This window comes from Cinclus cinclus, chromosome 33 (genome assembly GCF_963662255.1).
Source record: "Cinclus cinclus chromosome 33, bCinCin1.1, whole genome shotgun sequence".
Classification (NCBI taxonomy): domain Eukaryota; kingdom Metazoa; phylum Chordata; class Aves; order Passeriformes; family Cinclidae; genus Cinclus; species Cinclus cinclus.
Window position 1 is genome coordinate 2,268,948 of NC_085078.1, and position 9,276 is coordinate 2,278,223.

Genomic DNA, 9,276 nt, shown 5'->3' on the forward strand with positions numbered 1-9,276 from the left:
GCACTGGGCCGTACTGGGCCCGTCCCCGTCGCCGTCCCCGCCCCGCACGAGCAGCACCGGCCCCAGGCCCTCGGTCAGAACCTCCAGGAACTCCAGGTCTGGGACAGTCAAGGGCTCCAGTAACACCAGTAACCTCCCAGTAACACCAGTAACCTCCCAGTAACACCAGTAACCTCCCAGTAACACCAGTAACCTCCCAGTAACCTCCCAGTAACACCAGTAACCTCCCAGTAACACCAGTAACCTCCCAGTAACACCAGTAACACCAGTAACCTCCCAGTAACCTCCCAGTAACCTCCCAGTAATACCAGTAACCTCCCAGTAACACCAGTAACCTCCCAGTAACACCAGTAACCTCCCAGTAACCTCCCAGTAACACCAGTAACACCAGTAACCTCCCAGTAACACCAGTAACCTCCCAGTAACCTCCCAGTAACCTCCCAGTAACACCAGTAACCTCCCAGTAACACCAGTAACCTCCCAGTAACCTCCCAGTAACCTCCCAGTAACACCAGTAACACCAGTAACCTCCCAGTAACACCAGTAACCTCCCAGTAACCTCCCAGTAACCTCCCAGTAACACCAGTAACCTCCCAGTAACACCAGTAACACCAGTAACACCTAGTATCCTTCCAGAAACCTCCCAGTAAACTCCCAGTAACCTCCCAGTAATTCCCAGTAACCTCCCAGAAACCTCCCAGTACCCCCCAGTTTCCCCCATTCCCAGTTCCCCATTTTCCCGTTTTTCCCGGTTTTCGCCCCATTTTGGACACAGCTCTCCTGTTTTTCCCGTTTTTCCCATTTCTTCCCCCGCTTTTCCCAATTTCCCCGTTTTTTCCCGATTTTTTTCCCGATTTTTTTCCCATTTTTTTCCCATTACTCCCCCGTTTTTTCCCGTTTTTTCCCGTTTTTTTCCCGTTTTTTCCCGTTTTTTTCCCCGTTTCCAGCCCCATTTTGGATACAGTTCTCCCGTTTTTCCCGTTTTTTCCCATTTTTTTCCCGTTTTTTTCCCCGTTTCCAGCCCTATTTTGGATACACTTCTCCCGTTTTTTCCCATTTTTTCCCGTTTTTTCCCCGTTTCCAGCCCCATTTTGGATACACTTCTCCCGTTTTTTCCCGTTTTTCCCGTTTTTTCCCCGTTTCCAGCCCCATTTTGGATACACTTCTCCCGTTTTTTCCCGTTTTTTCCCGTTTTTTCCCCGTTTCCAGCCCCATTTTGGATACACTTCTCCCGTTTTTTCCCGTTTTTTCCCGTTTTTTCCCCGTTTCCAGCCCCATTTTGGATACACTTCTCCCGTTTTTTCCCGTTTTTCCCGTTTTTTCCCGTTTTTTCCCCATTTCCAGCCCCATTTTGGATACACTTCTCCCGTTTTTTCCCGTTTTTCCCGTTTTTTCCCGTTTTTTCCCCGTTTCCAGCCCCATTTTGGATACAGTTCTCCCCTTTTTTCCCGTTTTTTCCCGTTTTTTCCCGTTTTTCCCGTTTCCAGCCCCATTTTGGATCCACTTCTCCCGTTTTTTCCCGTTTTTTCCCGTTTTTTCCCGTTTTTTCCCCGTTTCCAGCCCCATTTTGGATCCACTTCTCCCGTTTTTTCCCGTTTTTTCCCGTTTTTTCCCCGTTTCCAGCCCCATTTTGGATCCACTTCTCCCGTTTTTTCCCGTTTTTCCCGTTTTTTCCCCATTTCCAGCCCCATTTTGGATACACTTCTCCCGTTTTTTCCCGTTTTTCCCGTTTTTTCCCCGTTTCCAGCCCCATTTTGGATACACTTCTCCCGTTTTTTCCCGTTTTTCCCGTTTTTTCCCCGTTTCCAGCCCCATTTTGGATACACTTCTCCCGTTTTTTCCCGTTTTTTCCCGTTTTTTCCCCGTTTCCAGCCCCATTTTGGATACACTTCTCCCGTTTTTTCCCGTTTTTTCCCGTTTTTTCCCCGTTTCCAGCCCCATTTTGGATACACTTCTCCCGTTTTTTCCCGTTTTTCCCGTTTTTTCCCGTTTTTTCCCCATTTCCAGCCCCATTTTGGATACACTTCTCCCGTTTTTTCCCGTTTTTCCCGTTTTTTCCCGTTTTTTCCCCGTTTCCAGCCCCATTTTGGATACAGTTCTCCCCTTTTTTCCCGTTTTTTCCCGTTTTTTCCCGTTTTTCCCGTTTCTCCCCGTTTCCAGCCCCATTTTGGATACACTTCTCCCGTTTTTTCCCGTTTTTTCCCGTTTTTTCCCGTTTTTCCCGTTTCTCCCCGTTTCCAGCCCCATTTTGGATACACTTCTCCCGTTTTTTCCTGTTTTTTCCCGTTTTTTCCCGTTTTTTCCCGTTTTTTCCCCGTTTCCAGCCCCATTTTGGATCCACTTCTCCCATTTTTTCCCGTTTTTTCCCGTTTTTCCCGTTTTTTCCCCGTTTCCAGCCCCATTTTGGATCCACTTCTCCCGTTTTTTCCCGTTTTTCCCGTTTTTCCCGTTTTTTCCCCGTTTCCAGCCCCATTTTGGATCCACTTCTCCCGTTTTTTCCCGTTTTTCCCGTTTTTCCCGTTTTTTCCCCGTTTCCAGCCCCATTTTGGATACAGTTCTCCCCTTTTTTCCCGTTTTTTCCCGTTTTTCCCGTTTTTTCCCGTTTTTTCCCCGTTTCCAGCCCCATTTTGGATCCACTTCTCCCGTTTTTTCCCGTTTTTTCCCGTTTTTCCCGTTTTTTCCCCGTTTCCAGCCCCATTTTGGATCCACTTCTCCCGTTTTTTCCCGTTTTTCCCGTTTTTCCCGTTTTTTCCCCATTTCCAGCCCCATTTTGGATACACTTCTCCCCTTTTTTCCCGTTTTTTTCCCGTTTTTCCCGTTTTTTCCCCGTTTCCAGCCCCATTTTGGATACACTTCTCCCGTTTTTTCCCATTTTTCCCGTTTTTTCCCCGTTTCCAGCCCCATTTTGGATACACTTCTCCCGTTTTTTCCCGTTTTTTCCCGTTTTTTCCCCGTTTCCAGCCCCATTTTGGATACACTTCTCCCGTTTTTTCCCGTTTTTCCCGTTTTTTCCCGTTTTTTCCCCATTTCCAGCCCCATTTTGGATACACTTCTCCCGTTTTTTCCCGTTTTTCCCGTTTTTTCCCGTTTTTTCCCCGTTTCCAGCCCCATTTTGGATACAGTTCTCCCCTTTTTTCCCGTTTTTTCCCGTTTTTTCCCGTTTTTCCCGTTTTTTCCCCGTTTCCAGCCCCATTTTGGATACACTTCTCCCGTTTTTTCCCGTTTTTTCCCATTTTTCCCATTTTTTCCCCGTTTCCAGCCCCATTTTGGATCCACTTCTCCCGTTTTTTCCCGTTTTTCCCGTTTTTCCCGTTTTTTCCCCATTTCCAGCCCCATTTTGGATACACTTCTCCCCTTTTTTCCCGTTTTTTCCCGTTTTTTCCCCGTTTCCAGCCCCATTTTGGATACAGTTCTCCAGCGGTCGGTGTGGCCGGGGCGGGGGAGGGGGCGGCAGGTCCAGCAGCACCAGCCCCGCCCCCCCCGAGTGGGCCCCGATGGCGGCGTTGAGGCGCTCGGCCGCGTGCATGCGCCGGACGTTCCCCCTGCCCAGTACGGACCAGTATGGACCAGTACGGACCGGTAGGGACCGGTACAGACCAGTATGAACCGTTATGTACCAGTACAAACCAGTATACAATGGTACGGACCGTGTGGACCAGTACAGACCGGTATGAACCGTTATGTACCAGTATGAACCAGTACACACTGGTATGGACCAGTAGGGACCGGTATGAACCATTATGAACCAGTACAGACAGGTATGAACCAGTGTGAACCATTACAGACCGGTATGAACCAGTGTGAACCAGTACAGAGTGGTACGGACCAATATAAAGCAGCATTAACCAGTATTAACCAGTACAGATGGGTATAGACCAGTATAAACCAGTGTGAACCAGGACACACCAGTATAAACCAGCACGGGCCGGTACAGACCATCATAAACCCATATGAACTGGTGTGGACCAGTATGGACCGGTATAAACCAGTATAGACTGGTACAGACCAGTATGGACCAGTCACCACCAATGTCTTCCTCCTACCCCCCACTCCATCCCAGTCCATTCCCAGTTCCTCCCACTCCATCCCAGTCCCCCCCAGTTGCTCCCAGTCCATTTCCAGTTCCATCCCAGTTCCATTCCCACTCCATCCCAGTCCCCCCCAGTCCATTCCCAGTCCAATCTCAGTCCATTCCCAGTCCCCCCCCAGTCCATTCCCAGTCCCCCCCCAGTCCATCCCAGTCCCCCCCAGTCCATTCCCAGTGCCCCCCCAGTCCATTCCCAGTGCCCCCCCAGTCCATCCCAGTGCCCCCCAGTCCATCCCAGTCCCCCCCCAGTCCATCCCAGTCCCCCCCAGTCCATTCCCAGTCCATCCCAGTGCTCCCAGTTCCACTCACGGGCTGGGGCCCCTCCGGGGGTCTCCTTCCCCCCCATCCTCCTCCTCAGCGCTGGGCGGCTGCGAGGGGGCGGGGCCTCCCTGTGACATCAGGGGGGGATGATGTCACAAGGGGAACAGTGACGTCACAGGTGGGGCGGTGATGTCACAGGGCAATGACATCATAGGGAGCGGTGACATCACTGGGACAGCAGTGTGACATCATGGTGAGGACAATGACATCATAGGGAGAATGACATCACAGAAAGGGTGGTGATGTCATCGGGTGGCAATGACATCATGGAGAGTGCAATGACATCATGGGGACTTTGTGTGATGTCACCGTCGAGCTGTGTGACGTCACAGGTAGCATTGGTGATGTCACAGACGGGGCAGTGACGTCACAGGGAGGAGCGATTGTATCATAGGGAGTGGGGATGACGTCACAGGGCGTGGCGATGACGTCACCTGCGCACGGCGCAGCTGCCGCAGCATCTGGGAGCGCTGCTCCATCATCAGCGTCCGCTCGTACGTGTACGCAGAGACATCCCCGTCGTGCTGCACCAGTACGGACCAGTGTCAGCCGCTACGGACCAGTACAGACCAGTACGGACCAGTACGGGCCAGTGTCAGCCGCTACGGACCAGTACAGACCAGTACGGACCAGTACAGGCCAGTGTCAGCCGCTACGGACCAGTACAGACCAGTACGGACCAGTACAGGCCAGTACGGACCAGTACGGACCAGTGTCAGCCGCTACGGACCAGTACAGACCAGTACGGACCAGTACAGGCCAGTGTCAGCCGCTACGGACCAGTACAGACCAGTACGGACCAGTACAGGCCAGTGTCAGCCGCTACGGACCAGTACAGACCAGTACGGACCAGTACAGGCCAGTGTCAGCCAGTACGGACCAGTACAGACCAGTACGGACCAGTACAGACCAGTACGGACCAGTACAGGCCAGTGTCAGCCGCTACGGACCAGTACAGACCAGTACGGACCAGTACGGACCAGTACAGGCCAGTGTCAGCCGCTACGGACCAGTACAGACCAGTACGGACCAGTACAGGCCAGTGTCAGCCAGTACGGACCAGTACAGACCAGTACGGACCAGTACAGACCAGTACGGACCAGTACAGGCCAGTGTCAGCCGCTACGGACCAGTACAGACCAGTACGGACCAGTACGGACCAGTACAGGCCAGTGTCAGCCGCTACGGACCAGTACAGACCAGTACGGACCAGTACAGACCAGTACGGACCAGTACAGGCCAGTGTCAGCCGCTACGGACCAGTACAGACCAGTACAGACCGGTACAGGCCAGTGTCAGCCGCTACGGACCAGTACAGGCCAGTACGGACCAGTACAGGCCAGTGTCAGCCAGTACGGACCAGTGTCAGCCAGTACGGACCAGTACAGACCAGTACAGACCAGTACAGACCAGTACAGGCCAGTGTCAGCCGCTACGGACCAGTACAGGCCAGTACGGACCAGTACAGGCCAGTGTCAGCCAGTACGGACCAGTGTCAGCCAGTACGGACCAGTACAGACCAGTACAGACCAGTACAGACCAGTACAGGCCAGTGTCAGCCGCTACGGACCAGTACAGACCAGTACGGACCAGTACAGGCCAGTGTCAGCCGCTACGGACCAGTACAGGCCAGTACGGACCAGTACGGACCAGTGTCAGCCAGTACGGACCAGTACAGGCCAGTGTCAGCCAGTACGGACCAGTACAGGCCAGTACGGACCAGTACAGGCCAGTGTCAGCCGCTACAGACCAGTACAGACCAGTACGGACCAGTACGGACCAGTGTCAGCCAGTACGGACCAGTACAGGCCAGTGTCAGCCAGTACGGACCAGTGTCAGCCAGTACGGACCAGTACAGACCAGTACAGACCAGTACAGGCCAGTGTCAGCCGCTACGGACCAGTACAGGCCAGTACGGACCAGTACAGGCCAGTGTCAGCCGCTACAGACCAGTACAGACCAGTACGGACCAGTACAGGCCAGTGTCAGCCGCTACGGACCAGTACAGACCAGTACGGACCAGTACAGGCCAGTGTCAGCCACTACGGACCAGTACAGACCAGTACGGACCAGTACAGACCAGTACGGACCAGTACAGGCCAGTGTCAGCCAGTACGGACCAGTACAGACCAGTACGGACCAGTACAGGCCAGTGTCAGCCGCTACGGACCAGTACAGACCAGTACAGACCAGTACAGACCAGTACAGACCAGTACAGGCCAGTGTCAGCCGCTACGGACCAGTACAGACCAGTACGGACCAGTACGGACCAGTACAGACCAGTACGGACCAGTACAGACCAGTACGGACCAGTACAGGCCAGTGTCAGCCGCTACGGACCAGTACAGACCAGTACGGACCAGTACAGGCCAGTGTCAGCCAGTACGGACCAGTGTCAGCCAGTACGGACCAGTACAGACCAGTACAGACCAGTACAGACCAGTACAGACCAGTACGGACCAGTACAGGCCAGTGTCAGCCGCTACGGACCAGTACAGACCAGTACGGACCAGTACAGACCAGTACGGACCAGTACAGGCCAGTGTCAGCCAGTACGGACCAGTACAGACCAGTACGGACCAGTACAGGCCAGTGTCAGCCGCTACGGACCAGTACAGACCAGTACAGACCAGTACAGACCAGTACAGACCAGTACAGGCCAGTGTCAGCCGCTACGGACCAGTACAGACCAGTACGGACCAGTACAGACCAGTACGGACCAGTACAGGCCAGTGTCAGCCGCTACAGACCAGTACAGACCAGTACGGACCAGTACAGGCCAGTGTCAGCCGCTACGGACCAGTACAGACCAGTACGGACCAGTACAGGCCAGTGTCAGCCAGTACGGACCAGTGTCAGCCAGTACGGACCAGTACAGACCAGTACAGACCAGTACAGACCAGTACAGACCAGTACAGACCAGTACAGGCCAGTGTCAGCCGCTACGGACCAGTACAGACCAGTACGGACCAGTACAGGCCAGTGTCAGCCGCTACGGACCAGTACAGGCCAGTACGGACCAGTACAGGACCAGTGTCAGCCGCTACGGACCAGTACAGACCAGTACGGACCAGTACAGACCAGTACGGACCAGTACAGGCCAGTGTCAGCCAGTACGGACCAGTGTCAGCCAGTACGGACCAGTACAGGCCAGTGTCAGCCGCTACGGACCAGTACAGACCAGTACGGACCAGTACAGGCCAGTGTCAGCCAGTACGGACCAGTGTCAGCCAGTACGGACCAGTACAGGCCAGTGTCAGCCAGTACGGACCAGTGTCAGCCAGTACGGACCAGTACAGGCCAGTGTCAGCCGCTACGGACCAGTACAGGCCAGTACGGACCAGTACAGGCCAGTGTCAGCCAGTATGGACCAGTGTCAGCTGGTATGGACCAGTACAGACCAGTACAGACTGGTACAGACCAGTGTCAGCCAGTATGGACAGGTATGGACAAGTACAGACCAGTACAGACCAGTACGGACCAGTATGGACCGATATAAATCAGTACCAACTGGTATGGACCAGTACAGACCAGTGATCCCCAGGTGGGGTATTTTGGGGTGTTTCAGGTGAATCTCAGGTGAGGTTTTGGGGTCTCTCAGGTGTACTTGGGGTCTCTCAGGTGTGTTTTGGGGTATCCCAGGTGTGTTTTGGGATGTCCCAGGTGTGTTTTGGGGTCTTTCAGGTGTACTTGGGGTATCCCAGGTGTGTTTTGGGGTCTCTCAGGTGTGTTTTGGGGTGTCCCAGGTGTGTTTTGGGGTATCTCAGGTGTACTTGGGGTATCCCAGGTGTGTTTTGGGGTGTCCCAGGTGTGTTTTGGGGTATCTCAGGTGTGTTTTGGGGTGTCCCAGGTGTGTTTTGGGGTATCTCAGGTGTACTTGGGGTATCCCAGGTGTGTTTTGGGGTCTCTCAGGTGTGTTTTGGGGTATCCCAGGTGTGTTTTGGGGTCTCTCAGGTGTACTTGGGGTCTCTCAGGTGTGTTTTGGGGTGTCCCAGGTGTGTTTTGGGGTCTCTCAGGTGTGTTTTGGGGTATCCCAGGTGTGTTTTGGGGTCTCTCAGGTGTACTTGGGGTATCCCAGGTGTGTTTTGGGGTGTCCCAGGTGTGTTTTGGGGTGTCCCAGGTGTGTTTTGGCTCTCACCAGCTCCACCACGTGCACCTGTGCGGGCAGGGCCCTGCGCCGTGCCACGGCCTCCAGCAGGCGCCGCAGCCGCTCGCTGTTGTCCTCCAGCAGCGCCACCGTGAACAGGCGCAGGTGGCACCCGCGCCACACCTGGGGACGGGACAGGACAGGCTGAGACCCCTCCCCAGATCCCCCAAAATCCACCTGTGCCGCACCTGGAGACAGGGACAGGGTGAGACCCCTCCCCAAACCCCCCAAAATCCACCTGTGCCACACCTGGGGACAGGACAGGACAGGACAGGCTGAGACCCCTCCCCAAACCCCCCAAAATCTACCGTGAACAGGTGCAGGTGGCACCCGCGCCACACCTGGGGACAGGACAGGACAGGACAGGCTGAGACCCCTCCCCAGATCCCCCAAAATCCACCTGTGCCACACCTGGGGACAGGACAGGACAGGCTGAGACCCCTCCCCAAAATCCCCCAAATCCCCCAAAATCCACCTGTGCCACACCTGGAGACAGGGACAGGACAGGCTGAGACCCCTCCCCAAAATCCCCCAAATCCCCCAAAATCCACCTGTGCCACACCTGGGGACAGGACAGGACAGGCTGAGACCCCTCCCCAAAATCCCCCAAATCCCCCAAAATCCACCTGTGCCACACCTGGAGACAGGGACAGGGTGAGACCCCTCCCCAAAACCCAGAGAGCCCCCCCAAACACCCACCCGTGCCACACCTGGGGGACAC